This window comes from Citrus clementina, unplaced genomic scaffold, assembly GCF_000493195.1.
Source record: "Citrus clementina cultivar Clemenules unplaced genomic scaffold, Citrus_clementina_v1.0 scaffold_6, whole genome shotgun sequence".
Classification (NCBI taxonomy): domain Eukaryota; kingdom Viridiplantae; phylum Streptophyta; class Magnoliopsida; order Sapindales; family Rutaceae; genus Citrus; species Citrus x clementina.
The window spans coordinates 4,550,636-4,562,427 of NW_006262139.1; the positions used below are offsets into that span (position 1 = coordinate 4,550,636).

General features: G+C 37.4%; 1 non-coding gene across 1 annotated transcript; it reads left to right on the plus strand.

The window, feature by feature from the left end:
• The first annotated feature begins 6,757 nt into the window (after positions 1 to 6,757).
• LOC112097512 lies at positions 6,758 to 6,861 on the plus strand. The gene has a single exon (XR_002905044.1). It is a non-coding gene; the product is annotated as a small nucleolar RNA R71 (small nucleolar RNA).
• Positions 6,862 to 11,792: the final 4,931 nt, after the last annotated feature.

The following is an 11,792-nucleotide window of genomic DNA, read 5'->3' on the forward strand; positions in this document are numbered from 1 at the left end:
CTCCGGTCTATAAGCTTGTAACAGATCTAGTAGCTCATTAGCAGTGTGAGCACAAATAAAGAGTTTTTTCACATTAGCGGGAATGAAATAGTTTTTTATTGCATGGTTAAGAAATGTGATAAAGCCATCATAAAAGTTATTGACATTTAACAAACCGATGGGTTTCTGGTGGATGTGCAGATGGGCCCAAGATGCTAGTGTGATAAGTGCCTCTAGTGTTGCAAGATCTCCTGGAAGAAAAATAAAAGTATCAGCATGATTAAGCATTTCAGTTATTCTTTCTTGCATACCTGAGACGACTAACTCTTCTCCAGTTGATGAGTCAGACGAACTGCCCAATGGTTTTAGGACTCTTGGGATGATGCCTAACACTTGACTTCCTCTGATAAAAGCTGCTTCTGAGACCATTTTTGATAACCCTCGGTTACCTCCTCCATACACCAAGTGTAATTTTCTCGCTGCTATGCTTCGACCAAGATCTATGGCTGACTCTACGAACTCTTTATGTTTGCCATAGGTAAATCCAGAAAGCACACAAATGTTCTTGACTTGTCTAGTTGGAGTAGCTGCCATTGGAATATTTCTCAAAAACAATTTGTGAGTGCTCGACAAAAGAAATCACATTTAAGAGTCTTGGTGACAGTGGGCACATTTGTGTATGAGGTCACATGTCCGTGTCAAATAACGCGTAAAGCACGTGGCTCGCGAGTCAAAAAGGAAACAGTAAAAAGGAAAAAGTAAACAGTAATAAGGAAAAAGCAAACAGTAATAAAATTATTAAAGACAATAGTAAAATAAAATAACAATAAAGTAAAAGGATATTTACAGGTAGTTGCGACTGTGGCTCACATCTTCCTCTGGTTTTACGTCCAGAAACGGCTTGAACGCCCTCTATGGGTCGAGGATAGGCTTCCCATCCAGTTTTCTTATAAACTGGCAAACAGGGTCGTTTATAGTCAGATTCCCGAGACTATATCGTGCATGCTCTTTCTGGAATAATGGCCATAACTGGAGAATCGCTCCTTGCACATATCCACTGGGATGCGTTTCAAGAGACAAAAGGATATCATCCAATGACTCCTTATTCCAGCCATCCCTAATGAATTGAATTTTATCTTCCCTATTATCAGACATCATTCCTAAAGAACATGGGTTTTTATTGCAACTCATTCTAGCACACTTATGACAAGCAACAGAAATTCTTCGAGCTCGTCGTTTTCTTGCATAATTTCCTTTACCACAACCAGGCATGTATGCAATAAATTTTGGAGGTAACTCACCTGCCGATCGTACTTTAGCCTCGATTAACCAACGGATGTCAGCAGGTATGTTATTCCTCATGAGTAATCGCATGCGTTCGGACCGAGCTTTTTAGATCGTAAGGAGGGCATTCTGAGGAAGTGAAGGGAATCGCTTGTGAAGTTTCGCTAGAATCTCGTTTCTGTCCATACCTTCACCTCAGAATATCAGTTATTATGGGAAACTGAAGTAATCGACTTGATTGTCACGGAGTACCGTTATCCGCCACTTCACCGGGGTAACAAACTAAAGCACACAAATAGAAAAACAAATTAAAACACACAAAGAAAATTAAAATCGTCCTCTTATTGAATTTACCTCAAGCTCCAACTGGATGTCGTAAACACTTGTCTCAATATCTCTGAGTTGGCTTTCTAAACCCTCAACATAGGCTACTAACTCTGGTGGTTGTAGAGCCCAAATGCGATGTGTTTTACAAAATTGAATCTGTCTTTTGAGATGAGTTTTGACACGTTGAAGTGGTTTAAGAATGTTCAGGAGGAACGGTCTAAGTAAGGTACTCATGATTAAAAACGATAAAAGAAAACTTAATAGTTAAATAAACACACTTATGCAAAAATAATTTTAATTAGCAGAAGAATAATATAAAGAAAGAAAACAAAATCAAATCAACGAAAAGAAAAAAAAATCAATTCAAATATGGTGGGTCACTCAAATTTATTTCGATGTCTTCTCCATGTGGTTGGTATTCTAGATATGGCTTTAATCTTTGACCATTAACTTTAAACGTGACACCGTTCTTTGGGTCCTTAATTTCAATTGCCCCATGTGGAAAAACAGTATGAACAATAAATGGGCCAGACCAACGAGAGCGTAACTTACTTGGGAATAGGTGCAAGCGAGAATTGAATAAAAGCACTTTCTGACCTGGAGTGAATGATTTTCTCATAATTTGCTTATCATGGAAGATTTTCATTCGTTGCTTGTAAATCTTGGCATTTTCATATGCATCATTGCGAATTTCTTCAAGTTCTGCCAGCTGTAATCTTCTTTCTAAGATGGCTTGCTGCATGTCAAAATTGAATTTCTTGATGGCCCAATATGCACGATGCTCGAGTTCCACAGGTAGGTGGCAAGCTTTTCCATACACTAGCCTGTAGGGTGACATCCCAATCAGGGTCTTGAAAGACGTTCTATATGCCCATAAGGCATCATCAAGTCTTAATGACCAATCTTTCCTGTCTGGCCTCACCGTTTTTTCTAATATGTGCTTTATTTCTCGATTGGAGATCTCAACTTGGCCACTGGTTTGCGGATGATACGGGGTCGCCACTTTGTGTGTGATTGAATATTTTTTCAAAAGAGCTTTGAATGCTTTGTTACAAAAGTGGGCACCACCATCACTGATTATCGCTCGAGGGAATCCAAAGCGTGAAACAATGTTGCTTTTCAAAAATCCTATCACCACCTTGTGATCATTGGTTCTACATGGAATTGCTTCTACCCATTTCGATACGTAGTCAACAGCAACCAATATGTATTGATGGCCAAAAGACGGGGGAAAGGGTCCCATGAAGTCGATACCCCATACGTCAAAAATCTCAACCACTAAAATTGGATTTAGTGGCATCATGTTCCTTCGTGTAATGCTTCCCATTCATTGACACCTATCACATGAAGAACAGAAAGTGTAAGCGTCTCGAAATGTAGATGGCCAATAGAAACCACATTGTAAAACTTTAGTCGCTGTTTTCTTAGCACTGAAATGGCCTCCACAAGCTTGTTCATGGCAGAATGAAAGGATATTCTGAATTTCACTTTTTGGGACACATCGTCTAACAATTTGATCCGCACAATACTTGAACAAATATGGGTCATCCCAAAAGAAATTCTTTATCTCTGCAAAGAATTTTGCCTTGTCTTGCTTGGTCCAATGCTCAGGAAGTTTACCTGTAACAAGATAATTAACTATATCAGCATACCAAGGTAATACTTCCACACTCATTAATTGTTCATCTGGAAATGACTCATTCAATATTAATGGCTCTGTAATTGTGTCAAGATGGAGACGAGAGAGGTGGTCCGCCACAACATTTTCTGTCCCTTTTTTATCTTTGAATTCCAAGTCAAATTCCTGCAAAAGTAACACCCAACGAATTAGTCTAGCTTTTGCATCTTTCTTTGTGAGAAGATATTTAAGAGCAGCATGATCCGTGAATATAATTATTTTACAACCAATGAGATATGATCGAAATTTTTCTAATGCAAACACTACTGCTAGCATTTCTTTTTCAGTAGTTGAATAGTCAACTGTGCATCATTCAATGTCATACTAGCATAATAAATAACATGAGGAATTCGATCAACCCTTTGTCCTAATACTGCTCCTACTGCATAATCAGATGCATCACACATGAGCTCAAATGGTAAGCTCCAGTTCGGGGGCTGAATGATGGGTGATGATGTCAACAAATGCTTTAATTTTTCAAACGCAACAAGACATGAATCATTAAAGACAAAAGGTACATCTTTAGCAAGTAGATTGCATAGGGGTCTAGAAACTTTGCTAAAATCTTTAATGAAACGTCTATAAAAACCAGCATGCCCAAGGAAAGATCTTACTTCTCTGACTGTTTTGGGTGGAGGAAGATTAGAAATGAGATCCACCTTGGCTTTGTCAACCTCAATACCTTTACTCGAAATGATGTGACCGAGAACAATACCTTGTTTTACCATAAAATGGCATTTCTCCCAATTTAAGACCAAGTTCTTCTCGATACATCTCTGCAGAACTAGTGTTAGATGATGTAAACATTGATCAAACGAGTCACCAAAGACAGAAAAATCATCCATAAAGACTTCAAGGAATCTTTCAACCATATCAGAAAAAATGCTTAACATGCATCGTTGAAATGTAGCAGGTGCATTACATAATCCAAATGGCATTCTCCTATATGCAAATGTGCCAAAAGGGCAAGTGAAAGTAGTTTTCTCTTGATCTTTTGATGCTATGGGAATTTGATTATATCCTGAGTAGCCATCTAGAAAGCAATAAAATTCATGGCCTACTAATCTATCAAGCATTTGATCAATAAATGGTAAAGGAAAATGATCTTTACGTGTGACAGAATTTAACTTCCTATAATCAATGCATACACGCCATCCTGTAGTCACTCTAGTGGGTATCAATTCATTATCAGCATTCGCAACTACTGTGACTCCTGACTTTTTGGGGACAACTTGCACAGGACTGACCCATGAACTATCAGAAATTGGGTAAATGATACCTGCATCTAATAGCTTAAGGACTTCAGTTCTAACAACTTCTTTCATGTTAGGATTTAACCGACGTTGCATCTCCCTAGTAGTTTTAGCATTTTCATCAAGGTGAATGTAATGCATGCAATCTACTGGGTTTATACCTTTAATGTCTGCTATGGTCCATCCTAATGCCCCTTTGTGCTCTTTTAAAACATCCAACAACTTACCTTTTTGTTCGCCATTGAGGGATGATGAGATGATTACCGGCAGAGTGCTTTCTTCTCCCAAAAATGCATATTCCAAAGTGTTGGGCAATGGTTTGAGCTCAAGTTTCGGTGGTGATTCTAATGATGGAATGAGTTTCTTCTCTGATGGTGCTAGTTGTTCAACTCTTGACTTCCATTTATTAGTGTCCATGGATGGTGCTGAGTCAAGTAGGGCATTGACCTCATCGACCGATCTGTCAATATCAAAATCAAAACCAAAGTGAGTTAAACATGTTTGTAAAGGATCATCACTAAGGTTTGAAAGAAAAGTGTTATCAACTATTGTTTCAATTAAATCCACATCAACAATTCCATCATCTGCATTGTGAGGTTGTTTGGCAATGTTGAAGATGTTCAGCTCCATAGTCATGTTGCCGAAGGACAACTGCATATTTCCAATCCTGCATTGAATGTGAGCATCCGCAGTTGCCAAGAAAGGTCGGCCTGGAATAATGGGGATGTGCTTCCTTGAATCCTGTATTGGTTGAGTGTCAATTACAATGAAATCAACAGGAAAATAAAACTTGTCTACCTGGATAAGCACGTCCTCCACAATACCACGAGGTATTTTTGTGGACCGATCTGCAAGCTGTAACACCACTGGAGTTAGGTGTAATTCTCCAAGTCCAAGTTTCACAAATACAGAATAAGGCAACAAATTTACACTAGCTCCTAAATCCAACAAAGCATTCTCAATTGTGTGGTTCCCTATGCTACATGAAATAGTAGGGGAGCCTGGGTCTTTGCATTTTAAAGGAATTTTATGTTGGAGTATAAAACTAACGTTTTCTGTTAAAAATGTATTCTTTTGAACATGCATATTTCTCTTTTTAGTACAAAGGTCTTTAAGAAACTTGGCATAAGATGGAACTTGTTTAATAGCATCAAGCAAAGGGATGTTAACACTTACCTGTTTGAAGATTTCAAGAATCTCACCTGTGGATTTTCCCTTCTTGCCTTTAACTAACCTTTGGGGGAATGGAGCTTTGGGAACGTATTCTCGTGGGTTGGTTTCTTCTTTCTCCTCTGGTGATGAGTCCTCAACATTCACTGGTACAATTTGATTTTCTTTTGTCACCGGCATCTCCACTTTGTTGTCAACTTCTTTTCCTTTTCGCAAGGTCATTACTGCTTTGACCTCTCCATGCTGCTGTGGTGAACTGGTACTTGCTTCATATACTCCTTTAGGATTAGGCACTGGTTGACTTGGAAACTTGCCTTTCTCAACAGTCATTGCCAAGGTCTGAACTGAAGAAGCAAGTTGTCCCACCATCTTCTCGAGGCTTGAAACTGATTGAGCTTGTGAGTTGAAGCCTGCTCTCAACTCATTTCGTAGTCCATCAATGGTGCGGTTCTGTTGCTCAATCGTGGAGTGAGTAACATTCCTGAAATTCTGGAATGCATCCTCCCATGGTCTGGGCTGAGTGTAGTTCTGGTTCTGATTGTATGGTCTAAATGGGGGCTGAGAGGCTTGAGGATTTTGAGGAATTTGTTGCATTGGTGGAGCTGGAGCTGTTGGTCCATTCTGTTGGAGTCCTTGAGACCATGAAAAATTGGGGTGGTCTCTCCATCCAGGGTTATATGTGTTGGAGTATGGGTTGTAATTAGATGGTTTTCTCATTACACCTATAGCATTGGCTTGATCTGAGTATAAGTCATGGTCATGTGGCTCTGTTGATTTAGCAGTCGATAACGATGCTATTTGTCGAGCAAGACCTTCAACCATCTCCTTGACTTCTTTGATTCCCGAAGTTGACTCGCCAATTTGAACCTCATTCACTCCTTTAATTCTTCTAGTAGTCCTAAGTGATTGACTCTGTTGTTGGGAATTATCTGCTTGTCGCTGGAAGAACTCCCAAATCTCTAATGAACTTTTTGACATTAGCTCTCCTCCACTCGTTGCCATTAGCCATTCTTGCACATTCGGCAATAATCCCTCCAAAAAGTATTGGCATTGGTGCCATTTCTCGTACCCATGATGTGGACACTTCAAGAGTAGCCCATTGAATCGCTCCCATGTTTCGAAAAATTGCTCGTCCTCTCTCTGGGTAAACTTCGAAATTTCCCTGCGAATAGCATTAGTTTTATGTACTGGGAAATATTTATTCAAAAATTTTGTTACCATTTGTTCCCATGATGAAATGCTATTAGCAGGCAAAGTATTTAACCATGAACGAGCTCTATCCTTTAAAGAAAATGGGAATAATCTGAGTTTTACATCATCATTTGAAAAATTTTCGTATTTAAAAGTTTGACAAATAGCATGACAATCATTCAGATGATTATATGGATCCTCATTTTCTAAGCCATAGAATGTTGGGAGACAATTTAGCACACTAGGTTTTAGTTCAAAACTCCTAGCAGCTACATTTGGGTATCTTATGCATGATGTGCTTAAATTAGCTAAGGGACTAAAATAGTCCTTAAATGGCCTCTCCTGTGGTGCTTGTAAATCCATTTTATTTTTAACGTTCTTGTGCGTGCGAAGTGTTTTTTCTAGTTCAAGGTCTATAGGTTCAAGATTAGGTAATAATGACCTACGACCATGCATGCAAAACAAATAAAAAATAAATAAAGATGGGAACAAAACAAATAAAAATAAAGAAGAGGGAGAAATTACGATACTAACCTTACTGCGCTATTACAACCTTACTATAAAAATACACAAAAACAAATACGTGAAATAAATTAAATAAAAATAAATTAATAAGATAAAAAAATTACAAAGAAAAATAAATTCAAAATTAAATTACAGAATTTTAAAGAAGAGAGAAAATAAATAAATAAAATTCTTAGCTCAAAATGTAAATTCACTCTTTTTTTCTTTTTTCTTTTTTTAATAAAAAAAATTACAAGAAAACAATTAAAGAAATTATTCACCAAAATTAATTCTATGAATTAAAATTACTTACCTCCCCGGCAACAGCGCCAAAAACTTGTTGTGCAAATTTTAATGTACTCGCAAGCGCACGAATCTATTATAGTATAGATCAATGGTGATGAGTGTCAATCCCACGAGGAGGTGGATTTTAATTGTGTAGAATTAATTTTGTGAATGGGTGATTGGATTTGTGGTGGAAATGATTTGGAATATGCTAAAACTTAAATTAAAATGGCGAGAATAAATTCTAAAATTGGTATTGAAATGGCGAGAATCAATTGAAGAGAATTCTATTGAAATGACGTACTTGGGTATCTGGATCCGTATCAACATGCATCATGGGCTAAATATTCCTTATTAATACCAATTAAATCATGAGGGGGGAATCCACACCTCATGAACCACGCTCTAATCAATATAGTGCTAAGGGCTTATCGTGCCAAATAATAATAACCTTGTACTAGAGGGCCGGTGAAACCAAGGTGGTACTAGACAAGATTAGTATTATTTGTCAACGAGAAGTCAAAACATCCACAAAAACTAGAGGGGAAGAGAAAATAAATTTACCAAATTAAGCCCATGACACATGTTGAGACTTCACCTTCAACCCAAGCTTGAAAGAAAATTAGCCACTCATAATTGAACTAGGGGCAAAATGGGAATTTATTAAAATACGAAGAAAATACAAGATGGAGAGGGAATTACAAAAAATGGAGTCCAAAAATGGATTCAGAGATATCAAATTAGGGGGGAGAGGCCCCCTTTTTATAGATACATGGAGTAAATCATGGCCATTGGATTAAAAATAGTTTGGACGCTCAGGATTGAGCCACGTCATCAGTCAACAGTCCACGGTTTGACCACGCGGATGAACAGTAACATGGTTTGACCTGGATGAACAGTAACGCGGTTTGGTTGAAAATAATCCTGTATGATGCATGCACCGTACGCGAGATTTTTCGTCCACTGATATGTTGCCACGTCACCATCAACAGTACATAAGAATTTTAGTCCAACAAGATCGTGACACCTCATCAGTCAATGCCACATCATCGGTCAATGCCACGTCATCGGTCTGTCTATGTGAACAGTGCTGTGAACAGTAACGTATACAGTACCGTATACGTGAATAGTACCGTACATGTGAATAGTGCTATTTTTCTTTTTATGCCCTTCCTAAGGTTTTCGACCGTCCTGAGTTCAAAAGTGATGTCCGTTTTACCGTCTAATCTCTGCTTTATTGTGAAATGACTATAATGCCCCTAAAATACATAAATTACTTAATTAAAATAAAACACATGTAATTAAATCACAAGAATGTTAAAAACATAAAAGTAAGGGTTGTTAGTAAGACTTGAAATGTAAAATGATGGTTTTCTCCTTTATAAATATGCATTTTCTAACACTCAACAGCGCCTGCCATTTATGACGAGGAATGTCATCAAATGTAAACCATGGTGAAGAGGAAGGTTTTGAAGAATTTTCAGAAACCAAAGGAACTGGTGGAACCGGTTTTGTTTGTGAGCCTTGATCATCATCATTACCATCGGAAGTTTCTGAAATATAAGTGTGCAACCCAAGAGGGGGGTGAATTGGAAATTTAAAAATTATCCTAGCAAATCCACACAACAAACAATCTAATGCCTTAATAAAAATTGAAAGCAATAAGTTTAATAAAGGCACAATAATTAAAGAGTAAAGGAGAAGAGAAACAAACACATGGATTTTTACGTGGTTCGGCAATCCCCGCCTACGTCCACGCCTCCAAGCAATCCAAGCTTGAGGATTTCACTATCCAAGCCTTTCAGAGGCTTCAACCGATTACAATTGACTTCGATGTGTCAATAAACCTTTACAACGAAGAAATTATCTCCCAATCTCTTCACTCAAGTGTCTCACACACTCAAATTCTTACAATTGAAATGAAGAAATGAAAGTTACAATGAAACTCACTCAATGAGTAGATATTCAAAGATGAAGAACAATGAATGATTCAATGTATGTAGTTTGCATGTTTGAAGGCTCAAGATATCCCGTGTGCTTTTTGTTTTTGCTTGTTGGAGAGCTTCAAAATGAGTTGGATTTGAGTTCTTATAGTTTGAGCTCAAAAACTAGCCGTTACTCACATTCCAGGCGTATCCGGTTTGCCGTTTATGGAATCCGGTAAGCCGGATTTATGTTACCATTAAGGCAAAATTTTGAATTTTGCCTATCTGGCTTGCCGGTTACGGAATCTGGTAAGCCGTTTTCATTCTGGACGCTTACTGCCCGTATCCGGATTTTTGGCTTTCAGAATCTGGATAGCCGCTTGCTACAGTAACCTGCTACAGTGAAATGTTTCTTAAATTTTTAGTTTGACCCCAAAACTTTATAAAACTGTAGTATGACCCAAAACGTTATGAAACTTTGCAAATAAATCCAATTTCAGAATTTCTAAGTAATGCTTCGTTAATCCCAAAACTTTCTGAAATTATGATTTCACCCAAACTTTGTGAAATTATAGAATGACCTAAAACATTTAAATAGTTTCAAATAGGTCCAAATCTGAAATTTAAAACACTATCAAAGATTTTGAAATTACTTTCATTTTAGTCCAAAATGCTTTAATTCCATAACATCATTTTCTTATTATAAAAGCACAATTCATAAATCTTTACTTAATAAATACATGTGGTTTGCTATTATCAAAATCAATATTTATAGCCATATAGGCTAACAATCTCACCCTTTTTGATGATGACAAAACACATTAAAAACTTTAATCTTATTATGAAAAAGCTCCTCCTTAATCAATGCAAATTAAAAAAAATGATTTGAAAATTGTTTAACAAAAACTCCCCCTGCATACATGCTCCCCCTAGATACATGCATATTTTCATAACACATATTAAATCATTCTCCCCCTTCATCATAAAAAAGAATAAAGGCTCCCCCTATCAACCATCAAAATCGCAACATAAGCACATTAGTAAAATATATATATATATATCTATAAGCATAAGAAAATTCATATAATCGATAATGATCAATCAAAACAAATCCATAACATCCAACATAAATAGTCACAACAAATCCATATCATCCAAAACAAATGCATAAACCGAAAAGCATAATAACCATCCATAGAGTCGAAAATAAAAGAACACACAATGCAGTAAATGAAATGTAGGTGTGTCCAAGTACACCGGGCGACCTCTAAGAATACAGTCAATCATGGCCACATCCATGTGAGAAACCTCATCCAAATGTCCTGATCTACGAAGTACAAGGGACTGGATGATACGAAGCAAAAAACGAGTTTGAAGACAAAGACACTGAGTACGGAAATGAATGGTACAATCTTCAACAGAAAGATCACTACGCCGACAAATATTACGAACGACATCAACATGAACATAGTCATCAATATCAAGAGGTTTCCTAAGAGAAAAAATGTCCAGGCCATCATCGGAAGATCCTAGGATGGAGTTCAACTCCGAATCATCAAATTCAATCAAAACTCCTCCAACTGTGGTGATTACTCGATTTTCTTTCTCCGCGGAACAATCCATATTCGAGTAAAATACTTTCACCAAGTCGGGATACACATTCTCCTCAATCAACAATGCATCAATCCAACCAACATCTCCCAACAATTGAAATAGATTTCTATGACTAATCTGGAGAGTATGCAAAACATCCGGTAAAATAAAGAAAGTGTTGAGTACCTCACGAGTCCAAAAGTTTTGTTGGAATCTTTTGATCAAGTGTTGCTTGTTCTGAAAATGAATGGACTCAAAGGTGGATTGACTGGAGGTGCCCCTTGCTTCCCGTGGCCGTGTGGATGGTTGAACCGGTTCTTTGCCTTTTCTTCGAACCGGCCGAGAGCTTGACATTTAGATTTGGTTGATTTTGAGTTAAAAAGGATAAGGAGAATGATGATGATGAAGATTGAGAGTGATTTGGAGAAGAAAATTGGATCAAAAACGGCTTGAGAGAGAGAAATCTAGAGAGAGAAAAAAATGGCTCAAAACCTAGGTTGAAAATGGGATCTAAAGATTTAGATGTTCAAAATCAATTCCAAGGATGGTTTTGAGTTCTTAATGAGATGGGGAATGATTTTTTAGATTCAATTTGATGTGAAA